General features: G+C 51.7%; 1 protein-coding gene across 2 annotated transcripts in view; it reads left to right on the top strand.

The window, feature by feature from the left end:
• PTPRN2 (protein tyrosine phosphatase receptor type N2) overlaps positions 1 to 18,083 on the top strand; it is a 1,009,611-nt gene that overhangs the window by 30,742 nt on the left and 960,786 nt on the right. Inside the window, exon 1 of one of the 2 annotated variants that reach the window (XM_064367124.1) lies at positions 6,153 to 6,211. The exons of the other annotated variant lie outside the window; for it this stretch is intronic. The gene's annotated coding sequence lies outside the window, so the exon portion shown is untranslated. Of the gene's footprint in view, positions 1 to 6,152; positions 6,212 to 18,083 lie in introns of those variants that run through there. 2 annotated transcript variants of the gene reach the window in all.

An 18,083-nucleotide genomic window follows, 5' to 3' on the forward strand; every position in this document is an offset into this window, starting at 1 on the left:
TGTCTTTGTTCTAGGCCTTCCAGGGTCCCTGGGACCTAGGACCCCATTCGTGAGGGAGGCAGCCTGTGTCCATTCTTTACTGACATCACTTCTGTGAGAGGGAGTGGAGGGGAAGGGGACAAAAGGTGACACAGAGGTGATTGCTGCCCCAGAGAGGGCCCCGGAAAGCTGGCTGGGTGAGATGTCCCCACGGTCACCTGCTGGGGTCACATCTCAGAAAGAGGAACTGCTCAGGCTAAGTAAACAGCCTGTCTCCTCTGCGCCCTGTGATGGGACAATTGTTACGTTGTTTGGGAACGAATATTCGGTAAGAGGGAGGCAGGTGAATAGGTGAATGTGCCTCATGGTGGAGCCCTGCCAGGCTGGGTATTGGCCTGGAAAGATGGAATCGTGTTGTTCTGAGAAGGAAAAAAATCAGGTATCAAAAAATACATATGGTATGTGGTGGATGCATTTTATTTTCTTCTTTTTTGCTTCTCTTTAAGAAAACTTTGTGTAATGCGAGCAGTAGAAACTCATTTTTATACAAAATATTTTTCTTATTATTCCTTTTTAAATGGTGTGATGAAGAACAAAGAAAACATGAGAGAAAAATCTCCTTCAAGCACTGGAAGAATCCTGCTGGCAGCTCCAGGAACCAGCACTTTGTGGCCTCTGCTCCGTTGGGATCTGGGGCCAGGCTGGGCCACTTCGGGTCTGGTTTGGGAACCCTCCTGGGCCTCCGGGCCTCCAGCGTGGTCCCTCCCTGCTGATTGCAGACCTCGGTGATCCGGCTCCTCCTCACTGGAAACATGACATACAGTAATAATTAACCCCTGGTCAGCCCTGGGGACTGTGTGGAGGTGTTAAGAGGTGAGAGGTCTCTCTTCTGGGCCTCGTCTCTTGGTGTGCAGTGTGAGAGCCTCCTGTAGAGAAGCTAGCGGCACCTCACAGGAAGGACTCCAGATTACTGCCTTTTTTCTTTTTTTGTCTAGCATTGATGTATCCAGAAGGGGTGAGAACCTGCCTGGCTTGGTGTGAATACTGATGAGAATCCTGCTCCTCTCTGTGCCAAATGATGGTTTGTAATCCCGGCACTTTGCGAGGCTGAGGTGGGAGAATTACTTGAGACTAGGGTTCAAGACCAGGCTGGGCAACATAGCAAGACTCCGTCTCTTCAGAACGATGAAAAATTTAGGCTCATACCTGTGGTCTTGGCTCCTTGGGAGGCTGAGGCAGGAAGATCCCTTGAGCCCAGAAGTTTGAGGCTGCAGTGAGTCATGATCACACCATTGCACTCCAGCCTGGGCAACAGAGTGAGACGTTGTCTCTAAAAACAAAATAAAAATACAACAAATTATTTAAAAGGGGATCTATGAAGTTAGCCAATATCTGATTCTGGGAGGAGGGCGAGGTGCCTCACCAGGGGAGCAGATCACGGGGGTTTCCGTGCACAGCCTGTGTGAGGGTTCCAAGGCACCCTTTCTTGCTGACCGCTTTGGCCAGCCCACTTCTCGGTGTTGTGGGGATCTGAAAACGCTGCTTTCTCTGAGCACAAATGTCCCAGGTTGCTCACTAGAGGAGAGGCTTTAGAAATCTTAGTGGGGTCTAAAGGTGTGAATCCAGAAATATACCTACATGATGAGAAAGCATAGTCCAGGAGGGGCCTGTTCTCAGCTATTCAGAGAGAGACAGAGGTGGGGAAACACACCCAAGCCCAGCCAGCCACGGGTTGAGCAGAGCTGCGTCCGTGAGCTTTGTGGACTGGCCGGCTTGTTACTAAGCTGAGACGTGCAGGGCCGAGAAGCAGCTGTGTGGATTATGGCACCAGGTCGAGGAATCAGAGCCCATGATTCAGAAAAGACCTTTAACCTGCGTGGGGGCAGCAGTGTGCTGTGAGGAGAGGAGACCAGAGTTGTTCTGTCTGTCATCACCCATCTACCTATGAATCAGCTCTGTTCACCTATCAACCATCTATTTATATCATTTATCTTTCTAATCTGTCTTTTTTTTTTTTTTTTTGAGACGGAGTCTTGCTCTGTTGCCCAGGCTGGAGTGCTGTGGTGTGATCTTGGCTCACTGCAACTTCCATCTCCTGGTTCAAGCAAGTCTCCTGCCTCAGCTTCCCAAATAGCTGTGATTACAGGTGCATGCCACCACACCCGGCTGATTTTTGTATTTTTAGTAGGGATGGGGCTTCACCGTGTTGGCAGACTGGTCTTGAGCTTCTGACCTCAGGTGATCCACCTGCCTCGGCCTCTCAAACTGCTGGGAGATTACAGACATGAGCCACTGCACCCCGCCTATCTAATCTATCTTTACCTATCAATCATCTATATCTATCTATCTAATTTATCTTTGCCTGTCAATCATCTACCTATCAATCATCATCACCTATCTGTATGTATCCTCTATCATTATCTGTCTCTAGCAATAGAACATATGTAATCTATCACATCTGGCAGTGTCTGTCAGCTGTTTATCAGTCATTATATCTATCATCTAGTCTATTCTATCAACTATCTCTCTATCTGTCCTCTGTCTATGACAACCATCCGTTGATCTAGGAAAGAAGGACATTCCAAGGCTGTTTTGATTTTGTAGGGAAAGCCATTTGGCGCCAACTTTGTACCTAGTGCAGATTTGTTTTTGGGTGTGGGTCGCAGATCTCAGGTGATCTACCTGCATTGGCCTCCCAAAATGCTGGGATTACAGGTGTGAGCCACCGTGCCCAGCCTCTCTCTGGTATCTTTCATTTAAAAGAGATTGAAGGCCAAGGTGGGTGGATCACCTGAGGTCAGGAGTTCGAGACCAGTCTGGTCAACATGGTGAAACCCCATCTCTACTAAAAATACAAAAATTAGCCGGGTATGGTGGCACATGCCTGTAGTTCCAGCTACTCAGGAGGCTGAGGCAGAATTGCTTGAAGCTGGGAGGTGGAGGTTGCAGTGAGCCGAGATTGCGCCACTGCACTGCAGCCTGGGTGACAGAGCAAGGCCTTGTCCCTAAAAAAAAAACAGAGAGAGAGAGAGAGATTTAGAAAATAACAAGATAAAAGAAATCTAGTTGCACCAAGAACTACTAAAAAATAAGTATCAAGATTATGCTATGGCATCATAAAACCCGGTGATGTGTCTGTGTTGGACCCAGAGGGCAGTGCGGTTCTGCACGCAGAAGTGAGGGGTCCTGGACATGGGTGATGGCGGTGATGGTGGAGACAGGAGCTTGCTTCTGTGCAATGCCAGGGAGGCAGATCCCCACGTACAGGGTATGGTGCCACGTGTGGGTTGTTAGCTGGTCAGGGACTGAAGGCCCTCTCCCGTGATCCCCACATACAGGGTATGGTGCCACATGTGGGATGTTAGTCAGGGACTGAGGTCCTCTCCTGTGATCCCCGTGTAGAGGGTGTGGTGCCACGTGTGGGATGTTAGTCAGGGACTGAGGCCCTCTCCTGTGATCCCCGTGTAGAGGGTGTGGTGCCACGTGTGGGATGTTAGTCAGGGACTGTGGTCCTCTCCCGTGATCCCCGTGTAGAGGGTGTGGTGCCACGTGTGGGATGTTAGTCAGGGACTGAGGCCCTCTCCCGTGATCCCGGTGTACAGGGTGTGGTGCCACGTGTGGGATGTTAGTCAGGGACTGAGGCCCTCTCCTGTGATTCCCGTGTAGAGGGTGTGGTGCCACGTGTGGGATGTTAGTCAGGGACTGAGGCCCTCTCCTGTGATCCCCACATACGGGGTGTGGTGCCACGTGTGGGATGTTAGTCAGGGACTGAGGCCCTCTCCTGTGATCCCCGTGTAGAGGGTGTGGTGCCACGTGTGGGATGTTAGTCAGGGACTGAGGCCCTCTCCTGTGATCCCCGTGTACAGGGTGTGGTGCCACGTGTGGGATGTTAGTCAGGGACTGAGGCCCTCTCCTGTCCTGCTCCTGGTAGATCGTGGTTGTGGAGGACGGAATCAGAGGAGGTTTGAAGCTTATTTGGCCACTGCGAGTCTGAATTGCCTTCCTGATGTTTAAGAGACGATGTCTAGCAGGAATTTGGATGGAAGGACGTGGAGTGAAGGGAAAGCTGGAGGGTGGAGCATGAGCATCCCCTCAGTGCGTGGCGGGCAGCAGCGAAGGTCACTGGGACTCTCCTTGGCCAGTGCCCCTGTGCAGCCCCCAGCCCAGGCCCTGTGACACCGCTGTCCCTGGGCTCCTCAGCCTGCTGTGGCTCCTGGTGGGTGGCAGATCCCAGCTGAAGACAAGGCTGAAGTGGACACCTGTCCAATGAGATGGAGGGAGAAGGGGGCTGGGGTCTCTGGTGAGGGTGGGGCTTTGGGAGAGGAGGGACATCTGAGGCAAATGTATCATGAAATGGAGTGAAAATGGAATTTTCTTTAGGTGGTATACATGGGGAAGGTGGCATAGACTCCCAAGCTTGTGTGTGACATGGAGAAGGTGGTGTAGTCTCCCAAGCCTATGCATGTAGATGGGGAGGATGGTGTAGATTCCGAAGCCTGTGTGTGTAGACAGGGAGGGTGGTGTAGACCCCCAAGCCTGTGTGTGTACACAGGAAGGTGGTGTAGACTCCCAAGTCTGTGCATATATATGGGGAAGATAGTGTAGATTCCCAAACCTGCAGGTGTAGACAGGAAAGGTGGTGTAGACTCTCAAGCCTGTGTGTAGACAGGAAGGGTGGTGTAGACTCTTTTTTTTTTTTTTTGAGACTCTCTCTGTTACCAGGCTGGAGTGCTGTGGCACAATCTTGGCTCACTGCAACCTCCAACTCCCTGGTTCAAGTGATTCTCCTGCCTCAAGTGATTCTCCTGCCTCAGCCTCCCAAGTAGCTGGGATTACAGGCCCCTGCCACCATGCCTGGCTGATTTTTGTATTTTTAGTAGAGACAGGGTTTCACCATGTTGGCCAGGATGGTCTTGATCTCCTGACCTCATGATCCCCCTGCCTTGGCCTCCCAAAGTGCTGGGATTACAGGTGTGAGTCACCGTGCCTGGCCCAGTGGTGTAGACTCCCAAGCCTGTGTGTGTAGACATGGAGGGTGGTGTAGACTCTCAAGCCTATGTATGTACATGGGGAAGGTGATATAGATTCCTGTGTGTATAGACAGGAAGGCTGGTCTAGACTCCTAAGCCTGTGTGTGTAGACATGGAGGGTATCTACTTTGTACGGTTTCTCTGGGGTGTCAGGAGCCCTTGGATGCACATGTCAAGTGCACAAAACTTGTGGTCTTTACTGATTGTCAGCGTATGTAGACACTTGTTTGATTATGAAAGTATTGGGCCGCGCACAGTGGCTCACACCTATAATCCCAGAACTTTGGGAGGCTGAGGTGGGAGGATTGCTTGAGGTCAGGAGGTTGAGAACAGCCTGGGCAACATGGTGAAACCCCATCTCTACTAATAATAGAAAAGTTAGCAGGGCGTGGTGGCAGGTGCTGGTAATTCTAGCTACTTAGGAGTCTGAGGCAGGAAAATCACTTGAACCTGGGAGGTGGAGGTTGCAGTGGGCCAAGATTGCATCACTGCACTCCAGCCTTGTGGAGCAAGACCTTGTCTCTAGAGAACAATTATTTTTTAAAGAAGAGTATATATGGTCACCTTTCCCACTGATCTTCTCAGGCTGGGTTAGGAGCTGGGGCCCCCAAATGCATGTGTTAGAGGCCTGCCCCTGATGGGGTGTGGTTAGGAGGCAGGGTGGGGGGGCAATGGATTAGGAGGCGGGGCCTTCCAGAGGTGATTAGGGTTGGGCGAGGTCACGAGGTTGACCCTGAGGCGGGTACCGGGGACCTGTAAGTGTCACGAGGGAGCTGGCTGCCCTCCTCCTTTCCACCATGTGAGGACCCAGCACGGCGGTAGCCATCTGCAGTGGGAGGAGGGCCCTCGCCAGAGCCACCTCCAGCCTCAGAGCTGTGCGAAGTGAGTGTCTGTTGTTGCAGCCGCCCTGCCCTCGTGTTCTGCCACAGCCGCCGGTGCGGACGCCTCCGTCTCCCTCCACGGGCCCCACTGGCTGTGCCGGTGACAGGCCTCCATGCGCGCGGCTTTGTCCTGCCGCAAATGCCAGCTCTGGAAATGTGCAGCGTGGGGCACTCAGAGATGGGATGAAAGCTGGATGTCTGTGGAGGCGCGACGGAAAGCCTGATGGCCGCCTGATGGAGTTAAAAGAGCTTCACGACGTCTCCCCAGTGTTGGATTTTAGCAGCAGGATTTAAAAACTGAAAAAGGCACTTAAAGATGAGGTAATTCCACTCAGTAGGAAGGCTGGTCCCAGCCCATTAACGACGCCTATAAGAGAAATAGAACTTAGACATTGAAAAGAAAACAAAGCCGCCTCAAGTAAAGGGAAAGTAAAATGAATAAACGAAGAGACTGAAAGAATTCGCAGAGATGCGAAAATCAAACCACTGGGGAAGTGTCTGGGAGCCTTTGGCTGAGCCTCAGGGGGCCTTGGGGTGGGTGCTCTGGGCCTTGACCGGGCGTGGGGAGCTCTGGGGCCTGTGGAGCCTCAGGGCAGGTGCCCCAGGCCTCAGCCGAGCATGTGGAGCTTTGGGGTGGGTGCCTGGGGCCTTGGCCAGGCGTGTGGAGCCTTGGGGCAGGTGCTTAGGTGGGGGCTTGGAGCCTCGGGGTGGGTGCTGGAGCCTCAGTGGGCTGTGTGGAGCTTCAGGGCGAGTGCTCAGGGCCTCTGCAGGGCCTGTGGAGCCTTGGGGCAGGTGCTGGAGCCTTGGTGGGGTGTGTGTAGGCTCGGGGTGGGTGCTGGAGCCTCTGTGGGGTGTGTGGTGCTTTGGGGCAGGTGTTGGAGCCTTGGTGGGGCATGTAGAGCCTCGAGGCGGATGCCTGGAGCCTCAGGGCAGGTGCTTGAGGCCTCGGTGGGATGTGTGGGGCCTTGGGGCAGGTGCTCGGGGCCTCAGATGGGCGTGTGGAGCCTTAGGCAGGCCTGCATTCTCAGTCATTGCAGAGTTAGACTCTGTGGGTGGCCACGCCAGCCATGCGTGGGGCTGTGGACCTGCAAGCCCCTCCTCCTGCCCAGACCTCAGCCCAGTCTAGGGCAAGGCACCTGAGCACGAAAGCACGAAGGCCTGGTGCCCTGGGGCCGAGTTCATGGCTTCCAGAAGTGACCAGCGGGGCTGTGGGAGCGTTCAGCTGCCCTCCATCCCGGACCTCCAGGTTCATTCTTTCCCAGTGGCAGCCTCAGGAGACGCCCCGCGGGGCAGGCTAGAGGCCCGGCTTGGAGCCAGGCAGCATCCGTGCCCCTTCCTACGAGCACCCCAGGTTTCTTTCTTTCTTTTTTTTTTTTTAAGAAAGAAAGAGAGAAAGAAAAAAGAATGAAGGAGAGGAAGAAAAAGGAAGAGAAAGAGGGAGAGAGAACGGGAGTACTGCTTTATTGCCCAGGCTAGAATGCAGTCTAAAAATGGGAATTGAAAACCTCTTTTATGCCAATAATTGTGCTTAACAATGGAGACAGGAAGGAATAAGGGAAGAAAATAACAAACAAGCAGCCAACCAATATTTCATTTAAACCTATGAAATGCTATGCGATTACTGAGGAGTGATTTACTTCCAATTATGTAGTCACTTTTGGAATAGGTGTGATATGGTACTGATAAGAATGTGTGTTTTGTGTATTTGAAGTGGAGAGTTCTATAAATGTTTATTAAGTTTACTTGTTCCAGGTCTGAGTTCAAGTCTTGGATATCCTTGTTAATTTTCTATCTCGTTGATCAGTCTAATATTGACAATGTGATGTTACAGTCTCCCACTATTATTGTGTGGGAGGCTAAGTCTCTTTATAAGTCATTAAGAACCTGTCTTATGTATCTGGGTGCTCCTGTATTGGGTGCGTGTATATATAGGATCATTAGCTCTTCTTGTTGCATTGATCCTTTTACCATTATGTAATGTCCTTCTTTGCCTCTTTTGATTTTTGTTGCTTTAAAGTCTATTTTATCAGAGGTGAGAATTGCAACTCCTGCTTTTTATTTATTTATTTATGTTTGCTCTCCGTTTGGTTGGTAAATCTTCCTCTGTCCCTTTGTTTTGAGTCTTTGTGTATCGTTGCATGTGAGATGGGTCTGGATGCAGCATACCGATGGGTTTTGGCTTTTTCCTGTCTGTATCTTTTGATTGGGGGATATAGTCTATTTAAATTTAAGATTAATAATATTATATGTGAGTTTAATACTGCCATTTGATGCTAGCTGGCTGTTTTGCCCATTAGTTGATGTAAGTTCTTCATTATGTTAATGCTGTTAACTTTTTGATATATTTTTGGACAGGCTGATACTGGTTGTTCCTTTATATATGTAGTGTTTCTTTCAGAAGCTCTTGTAAAGCGGGCCTGGTGATGGTGAACTCTCTAAGTACTTGCTTGTTCACAAAAGATTTTATTTTTCCTTTGCTTTTGAAGCTTAGTTTGGCTGGATATGAAATTCTGGGTTGAAAGTTCTTTTCTTTAAGGATGTTAAATATTGGTCCCCACTCTTTTCTGGCTTGTAGAGTTTCTGCTGAGAGATCTGCTGTAAGTCTGATAGGCTTCCCTTTGTGGGTAACCCGACCTTTCTCTCTGGCTGCCCTTAGTATTTTCTCCTTCATTTCAACCCTAATGAATCTGACAATTACGTGCCTTGTGGTTGGTCTTCTTGAGGAATATCTTTGTGGTGTTCTCTGTATTACCTGGAGTTGAATATTGTCCTGCCTTACTAGGTTGGGAAAGTTTTCCTGAATAATCTCCTGAAGAGTATTTTCCAACTTGGATTCATTCTCTTCATCACATTAACAGAAGTAGGTTTCCTCTTGCGATGTGGGCTCAACTGGCCAGGGCGTGGCACCCGCTGGGGCTCTGAGGAGCTCAGGGAGTCGATCCCCACCCTGATGCCTGGGAGCACAGCCCTCAGAGCACAGACTGTCTCCACCTTTCATTTTCAGAACTAGGCTGGGGGACTCTGAGGATGTGTGAAAGCCCCGTGAGGTCCTTCCTGATGCCAACCTCTCCTAGCCCTGAGTTCAAAGGGAGGACGGTAAGGCGCCTGCCAGACCCCAGGAGGAGGGCAAGGGGGAGGCTCCCAAGCCTGCCTCCCTTTCTTGCTGGGCCCAGTGAGGTCACATTATGCACACATCATTAATCCAAGTCATTTCTAAACTCCAGTAGTTCTTAACTGGACTCTTGGGAGGAAGGAAGAGGAAGCCTTGGCGGCCCCTTGACAGGAGTGAACTGGTGTTCTCACGGGGTTTTCTGAAGGCATCTTTATCTCAGAGCTTTGTGATGGAGTGCGGTGCTTCACTCACACCTGAGAGAGAAGAACCTGGACTGATCTCCCCAGGGAGGCGGCGCTCCCAGCACTTGGAGCGAGCCCTGGCTGCAGGCCCACAGCCGTTTCCTCCACAGTTGCGAGTGCTCAGGCGAAGCTCAAGCTCCACAGGACTGACTTTCCGAAGGAGGAGACGGCGCCGGCAGAACCTCCGCAGTTCACGGGAATTTTACCATTCATGGCTGCTCCTTTGTCCTTCGCGGATCCGAGGGACTCAGTGAGGCGCCATCCTTGGGGTTCATGGGTTGGGTCTGTGGGGGACCGGTATTTGCCAGAATCTGCCCAGTGAACACGAAGACCCCCAGAGGAGGCAGGGTGCGGCGTCCGCGTGGGGTGACCAGCTCTCCGTAGAGACCCCATCCCTTGCCGAGTGGATGTTGGGGAGAAGCCGTCACCGTCTGACTCACTTTGGGAGCTTTTATGTCAACTTCAGTTCCAAAAATAAGATTCTTTCATTAAAAAAAGCCTGAACCATTTATACAGACAAGTTGATCATACACTCCCTTCTCTCCCAACATTCCAGCGCATTCTTTCCCTCCGGTCCTGTCTTGGATGACAAGAACCTGTGCAAAAGCATCTTCTCAGTCCTGATGCCTGGGTTCCCCCGGGGGGCACCGCTGTCTGTGCCTCCTCTTTGGAGGGAGCTCAAGGCCTACTCAAGTGGGGGCTGAGGACGGGCCGTGCCTTGGCTGGGGTGGTCTTGCTGAGGAGGAGATGGGTCGCGGGCCCCGCAGGTGTTTCCTGGGAAAGGCTGTTGGCACAGGCCACGGTTTCTCTCCTCTGTGGAGTTGTGCCCACTTGACACTTTGTCCTGTAGAACCTCATCCTGTGCCCGGGGCACTGTCACGTAGACCCCCTCCTGCGCTGACTTTGGTGGTCAGGGCGGCTCCTGCCTCCCCATCTAGAGGCCACTGGGGTTCATGCTGGTCCCACACTGGGCTGTCTACCTGGCCCCCTTCCTAGGCTTAGAGTCATGCTGGGGCAGTGTGAAGTCACAGGGAGGACCCATGTTCTTGGAGCATCCAGTGTATCTGATGAGAAGGAAGAAAATACTCTTTTTCATAAAAGGCACATGCGCATATGATACAAAGAAGAATGCAAATTTACATGCATTTTTAAGAGAGAAAGTCATGAAGAAATGTGCTTGCAGCCAGAGGCTTTGGTGTAGGAAGAGCTACCTGGTCATAGTTGAGGGGGTCACCAAGAGCGGGTGGAGCTCGGTGGAGTGGCAGGTGGGAACGGGAGCATGGCATGGCCCATGTGTACCCTTGGCACTGGATGGTGCTGTCTGGGGAATATTCTAGAAGGGGCTCAGTTTGACTAATGCCTTGAAAGAGAAAAGGAACACCAGTGACCTCAGTGGGGGTGCACGGACTGCGTCTGCTGATATTTTCTGATGACCAGAGACAATCAGCGTGGCTGCTCTCGGAGCAGGGCCATTCAGAGCCTGGACGACCTCATATCGTGACTGGATCCTAACTTCCTCCGGTGCTGATCCTGCCCCTCATCCCTATGAGGAGAGCGTGGACATCACCTGCTCCTGCTGGCTGCTTCGAGTCTGAGCTGAGGGTGCTGCATCTTGTGTGGAGATTCCTGGGAAACCTGCTAGGTGTCCGGCCCTGAGGCAGGGACAGCACCGCCTCAGGATCCCGGTCCTCGGCCACCCCTGTGGGTCGGAGTGGGTGACCCCCATGGGCAAGGTCATGGCTGGGATTCACAGCTTCCCGGGGGGAGGTGGCTCTTGGTTAATCGTCACGGTTATTGCTGCAAACTTATACTCAGGCTGGCCTGTGTCCTTGAGAAGCGTTGCCTTGATATTAGGACAAAGTACTGCTCTAGAATGCAAGGTGGATGGGGGAGGGGGTGCGGTGCAGCCTGGGGGCTGATGAGGCGTTCTTGGACCTGCACGGAAGGTCCCTGGTTTCCAGCATGAATCAGCCTCTGCTGGACCCACTGGAAGACCCTGGGGTGCCTCCCAGGGCTCCAGTCTCCACCCACAAGGTCCCTGCCTTATGCACTCTCCAACAGGCCCCTTTCCCTCGAAGTCAGAGCTGGTGTTTTATTTAAATAGACACGAAGAGCCCTGGCCTCTGTGACAGCATAGGCGTACCTTGAGGACATTATATGGAGTGGAATAAGCCTGACAGGGAAGGACGAACACTGTGAGACCCACTTAACAGCCCCGGTGTTGTCAGAGTCAGAGATGGAAAGTAGGATTGGGGTGCCAGGGGCTGGGGAGTCCGTGTTGACAGGGAACAAAGTTCAGCTTTGCAAAATGAAAGGAGTTTGAGAGCCAGATGGCAGTGGTGGTTGTATAGCAGTGAATGTAATTAATGCCACAGAATTGGGTATTAAAAGTGATAAGATGGTAAATTTTATTTATCTTATGTACATCTTACCAAAGTTAAAAAATGTTTAGTTAAAACAAGAAAAGCTCAGAAAATCAATACGAAGAGAATCCCACCTTTCCTGCACAGAACCCCTGACATCTCTGGTGTGTGGTGAGTGAGCCCAGGGGCTGTGCCTGGCAGGAGGGCCTGGGTCTAAGCCTCTTTCTGCGCTGCTCTGCCAGAGCCCTGAGCTCCGGATGGGCTGGCTGCAGCCTCGCTTGGGGCACTGAAATTGGCTGGGCTGTTCCCCTAGCTGCGCCCCAGGCACCCAGGCTGCCCAGCTTTCGTGAGATGAAGGCAGCCCCAGCACTTATGATAAGCCAAGCTCCTCTGGAACATCCATGCCCTGTGCTCCGTGTCTGCACTTTGGTATGTGCGTGAGATGTGCTCAACTCGCAAGAACTCGGGAAGTGCTGGCAGTGGGGTGACTGGGCTTCCCAGGCTGGTGACTGGTGGGGGTTTTCACCAAGGCAAGTGTGGCCAGCCCGGCCTAAGATCCTCAGAGCACCTCTGTAGTCACCCACCTGCTACTCGGGAGAGGCGGCGTCTGCCCCGTGGCCGCTCTAGTCAAGGAGAGGCCTGGGAGAGCAGCCGGCGATGTGCTTTCCAGGGCGCTTCATCGCTGCTGGTAGGGATTATCATGAGACCCCTTCTCCACGGCCCATTAGTCACTTAGACACCATGGTGCACAGGCTCCGGGGCCTGGCACACTGGGGCTTGCGTGTCCTGTGAGCCCCCTGGCCCAGCAGCTGTGATTCCAGCACCATTCCGGGTGGTGGTGCCCAAAGGACTCTGAGAGCTTAGTCCATCCTCCTGGACTGGGAATCTTGAGAGAAATTCCCTTTGACAGTTGAAAGCTGGCATCTCGTGGACCCCTGTCTCCAGCAGGTGGGAAGCTCAAGCTGCTGGAATCCCTCTGCACATCGAGAGGAAGCAGCCCTCTCTGTCTGTGTCACCAGGAGTGTGATGCCGATACAGAGGCTTCCTGATGGCTCCTCTCAGGGAGGAGATGGGCCCATGTCCAGCCCCTTCCTTGTGCTCATGCCCAGCCTTGCTCTTCTGCGTGACCGTTCACCTGGCTCACGTGTTTGTGGGCTGTTGGCCCAGTGTTTTTGGTCTCCAGCTCTTGCTGGAGGTAAATTACTCCCTGGAATTTTGAAAGTCCTGTAATTAAGATTTGAATTTTTTTTTTTTTTTTTGAGACAGTCTCTGTTGCCCAGGCTGGAACACAGTGGTGTGATCTCAGCTCACTGCAACCTCTGCCTCCTAGGTTCAGGTGATCCTCCTGGTACAGTCTCCTGAGTAGTTGGGACTGCAAGTGCGTGCCAGTGTGCCGGCTAATTTTTGTATTTTTTGTAGAGATGGGATTTTGGCATCTTGGCCAGACTGGTCTTGAACTCCTGACCTCGGATGATCCACCCACCTCGGTCTCCCAAAGTGCTGGGATTACAGGTGTGAGCCACCACACCTGGCAAGATTTGAAATCTTGAAGGAAACAGGGACAGAATTGCTGGGAGTGGCAGCAACTCCAGAGCCTCAGAGAATGTGCTGGTTGCTTGCTCTGTGATTTCACCAAGACAAGACTAGTGGCCCTCAGCTCCTCATCAGCCTCATGGAGTGAGGTGTGAACAGTCCCATTGATGATATTCCAGAATGGTGCAAACCCTGAGGCCTGTAGACGGCTGCTCGGGGTGGAAAAGTGACCCATATCCATCCTGGAAGGGTGCTGAAAAGGAAAGGAAATGGAAGGACAGTTTTACTTGAGAATATGAGAAAATGGTAAAAGGAATAAGAAATAGGTATTTGCAGCTACTGAGGAACCCACGTGGCCGCCCGCTGTGCTGGTCTGTGGCCCAGGACTGCTCCCTGCATGTGAGACATTCTGGAGTGAGCCTCTTACAGCTCAGTGGTAAGAAAGACGGGCAAACTGAAAGAATTTGTTATTTGCGCTTTTCTCAGATGAAGCCTGGGTGGATAGACACTCCAAGATTTTATATCTTCTGTTCCTTATAGCAAAAAAGAAAAAAAAATTAATGAAAACCAAAGAGTTAAGTCCAGAAAAACCCAGTGGATGTTAAGGCTGGAAGTGCGGTGCCAGGTCCTGGGTGTTTCCAAGCAGGTGCCTTCCTTACTGTGGGTGGGGCTGGGTCAGCGGGGACAGGAGCTTCCAGAGGGGGCCTGGGAGGATGCAGACCACCTTCCCTTTTCCGGACAGCACCAGATGCCCCTCTGCTCCACATGGGGCTTTGGCCACAAGAAGAAAGAGTGGGTATGGTCAAGTGAGTGTGTTCGTGTGAGTGTGAGCACCAGTGTGAGCGGGTGTGTGTGCAGATCCTGCAAGGGAAGAAGGTGGCAGTGGCTTTGAGTCCCAGGACAACAAGTGCCCCAGACAGTGCTTCTGTGTTTACTTTAGAGCAGGGGTGCCCAATCTTTTGGCATCCCTGGGCCACATTGGAATAATTGTCTTGGGTCACACATAAAATACACTCACAGTGATAGATGATGAGCTTTAAAAAATTGCAAACATATCTCAATGTTTTAAGAAAGTTTATGAATTTGTGTTGGGCTGCGTTCAAAGCCATCCTGTGGGCTGTGCTTGTGGGCTGGACAAACTTGCTTTAGAGCCAACGTTGCTCTTCCTGTTTTGGGGTTCATTGGCCCAGTCACACTGTATAACGATAATCTGTTTTGGGGAGAGGCAGGTCACCAGGCAGAACTCACCGCCTCCCCCTCTGCCTTGCACAACTCTGGCGCTGTGCAGTGGGGCAGAGCCCGGAGGAACTTTCCCAGCCAGTTGGGACTGCCCTGGTTTTGAGCCCTTTGGAGGGAGCAGTCCCCAGTGGCTCAGTCAACCACAGTGCAGAGCTGCTTCTTGAGGGTTGCCTTGTGGGCAAGCGCAGCCTGGTGCAGAGGCGGCTTAGCTGAGATGTTGACCCCTTTCCTTGTCCTGGGCTACAAGACCCTGACAAGATCCGGTCTTAGGGGGTATTTGCGAGGAATGAGATTGACTCAACTCTGCGTGTATTTTGACAAACTAGTTTTAGAGGGTGGATGCAATGTTGGTCGAAACATTGACATGGACGTAGCCAATTTTAAGGACATCCACTTACTGCATGTTCGACGAGGCCTCACTCATAAATTGACTGTGCTTTCAGAAAATGCAGGACTGAACATAAGATCACATTTTTATCTGTATGTCCCAAAGTGCAAATATCATAATTTCAAATATTCTGCCATCGTGGTCACAGTTTTTTATCGATGATGCAATTACCCTCAATGCTGTTTTTCACATTACATGCCAGAGTGATTTTAGTTACCACAAGAAGTGACACAAAGCACAAAACCGAACTGAGCTTCGCGTGTGGCGGACAGGCCTCCTAGAGGGCTCTGCGAAATCAAACCAAGGACTGGAGGGCACAGTCTGCTGGGACGGCATGTGGGGCGATATGGTGCCTGTGGCTGAGCTGATGGCGGCTTCCCTCGGGGCCTTCCTTCTTCCCACCCACGTTCAGGGCCGCAGGGTGGGGAGGGTTGGAGGCAGGTGTGTCGGGCGCAGTGAGCACACCTTGGTGGGCTTGGAGGTGCTGGCAGCAGCCACATCCTCATTTCTTTGGGCCTGTTTTCTCGTTTGAAAAGCAAATGGATTGAAGAAGCCCAGTGCTTTTAAAGCAGAAGGTCTTTCCTTCGAATGAAATCTGATAAAGGCATTTATTAAGAAACTGTGGCTAGACTATTTTGAAAATAAGAGTTTCTAACCTTTCCTTACACCCTCTGCAACCCAGCGCATGACGTTCTCTGTCTTTGGAGTGCAGTGAGGACAGGAGCTGAGAGCCGGGGCTTTGTGCTCTCCACTGTGGGCTCTGCTGTTCCCCAACCTTGTAGTGGAGCTCAGGAGTCCAGGCATTTTGATGTCCAGTAGCAGGCTGGCTCTTTTGTGGACAGTGGGCTTTGGAATTCCACAGTAATGCCCTGACGGGTGGGAAGGGAATTCTCCTCTGCAAACAGAATCCAGGGGCACGGATTCGTTATTGACCCACATCCATGTTGTATAAAGCTTCCGTCATTCGTATTTGACAAACTCAGAAACAAATTGATATTAGAAGGAGAGGGAAAAATTGCTTGCAGAGTTTTTGACGGAGAGGGAGCTCCCTTGCTTGGGTTGAGTATTGCTCTGCTGGGAGAAGGATGGATGCTACTGCAGCCTCTTCAGCTACATTTGAAAACAGCGCTGGGCACGTCCCTTCTGTGCTCTGGTTCCTTCTCTCCCGTAACTGATACACTGCAGAATTTTGCATAGCTTTCTTATGTTGCCAGGTAAGAGTAGGAAATCAATTAGAAAAAGGCCGGGTGCAGTGGCTCACGCCTGTAATCCCAGCACTGTGGCAGGCTGAGGTGGGCGGATTGCTCGAAGTCAGGATTTCAAGACCAGCCTAGCCAACATGGTGAAACCCTGTCTCTACTAAAAATACAAAAAAAAAATAGTTGGGTGTGGTGGCATCCGCCTGTAATCTCACCTACTCAGGAGGCTAAGGCAGGGGAATTGCTTGAACCAGGGAGGTGGAGGTTGCAGTGAGCCGAGATCATGCCACTGCGCTCCAGCCTGGGTGACAGAGTGAGAGTCCGTCTCAAAAAAAGCAGCACTGGTTTCTTTGAATTAATAAAAAATACAGAAAACACATGGTTTTATTTTTTTAAAGACTGTAACTCAAGCCAGATTGACACATTGTCTCCTCTTCTTCCTTAGGGATCTTATTTGACAAGTATATAGAAATGTTAGTACTTAGCATATCAATGAACAGTCTGTAAATTCATGCTTGTGATAAAGCCTTGCTGCTTTCTGAAGTAGGCTAGGCCACTTTACTTCATCAACAGACTTAACAAGCTGCATGCTGGCCGGTTCTGAGCCGCCTTAAATTGGAAGCAGGTGCGATGCGCGTGCGTGGGGCTGTGCCGTCTCAGCTTCCCCGGCGTCCTCGGCCCCCTTCTCCTCTGAGACTTCCCCTTTTGTGCACCCGCGGCCCTTTTGGGTTCTGAGCTGCGGCAAGCTTTAGCGAGTATTTTAATTTTCTTCAGCTCACTTCACTAAGCCTTAAATGGATTAACCAACGTTAGTACCTTGGTAGAATTATAGCCAGATTTTGCAAAGAGCTTGTGAAATGGCAGCCAGATGGCTGTAGAATCTGAATATTCACTGCTGAGAACCGAAGCCAGCTTTTCTGCCCTGAAGATGTTCTGTGTGAGGTGCACGCCTTGCTCGGGGTGGAGGTGAGCCTTGTCTCAGGTCCACAGACGGAGAGGACGGAGCGAGCGGACCCTCGGGGGGCAGTATCTGGTGCAGATGTGGGCAAATAACCGGGTGGAATAATGCTTGCTTCGCTGGCATTTTGACCTTAATTTTAGAAAACAACTTATGTTTGTAGGGGTCTGGGCAGGTCAAAACTCAGTGCACTAAATGCTGCCGCAGCCCAGGGTTCTGAGTGACAGCGCCGAGCATTTGCTGATCATGAAAGCCCTAGAGAAACCAGAGTTTCAGTGTCACTTTGAAATGCACAGCAAGAAATTTGCCCTATGTTTTCAAGACAAAGGTGAGAAGACCTGATTTATGAGGTACCAGGCACAATAGTATTTATTAATGCTCAGATAATTTGTGGGAGATAGAAAGGCCGCAGGCTTTAGATCAGAGCTGGATTCAAATCCCAGCATTGCCAGTGACACCTGTGCAGCCCTGGACAGATCACTTAACCTCTCTGAGCCTCAGTTGCCCGTCTGCGAAAACGTGGATTGTGGGGGTTAAATAAGGTCACTTGTGGGAAGCAACTGTGTGCTTGGCGCTTGGTAAATACCAGACACGTGGCACATGTTATCACCAGCTTCGGGGGCACACCGGCCTTGGTGACCACATGGAGAAAGCCAAACGAAAGCTAACCCCACGGGTTGATGAAGGCCCCGAGAACTCGCTGGTCCTGCCACATTGAAGGAAAAGTGCGTGGAATTTGAAGGGCAGAAGAGACCTCAGTGGGACGTTAGAGCATCCTCCATACAGAGACACATGGTGGGGCCGGGGTGACCTCAGCACTGCCAAAGCCCGGGGTCCCTTGTGGTCTCCTGACGTGGAGTGGTGACACCCTGCTGTCCCTCCGGAGGGTTGGGGGGATGGGAGGGAGCAGAGCTGCCTCCAAAGAAATCCCACCTTGGCGGTGCGCTTTCCTTCCACAGAGCACAGGTGGGGGGCCCAGCCTGGGCTCCCCGTTGCCAGCCGCGGCCCAGCACGTGCATGTCCAGGTGTACAGACTCTCTAGCCAGGCCCAGCTGTGGAGCCCTTGAGGCTGAGGGCCAAGCTCATGCAGCCCCAGGAACCTTAGCTTGCCAGGGCTCCTCTGGCCCAAGGGAGGGGCTGACAGCCCTTTTGGTTAAGG

Source organism: Aotus nancymaae, unplaced genomic scaffold (genome assembly GCF_030222135.1).
Source record: "Aotus nancymaae isolate 86718 unplaced genomic scaffold, 86718_ANA_hifiasm-v0.15.2.pri h1tg000002l, whole genome shotgun sequence".
NCBI lineage: Eukaryota > Metazoa > Chordata > Mammalia > Primates > Aotidae > Aotus > Aotus nancymaae.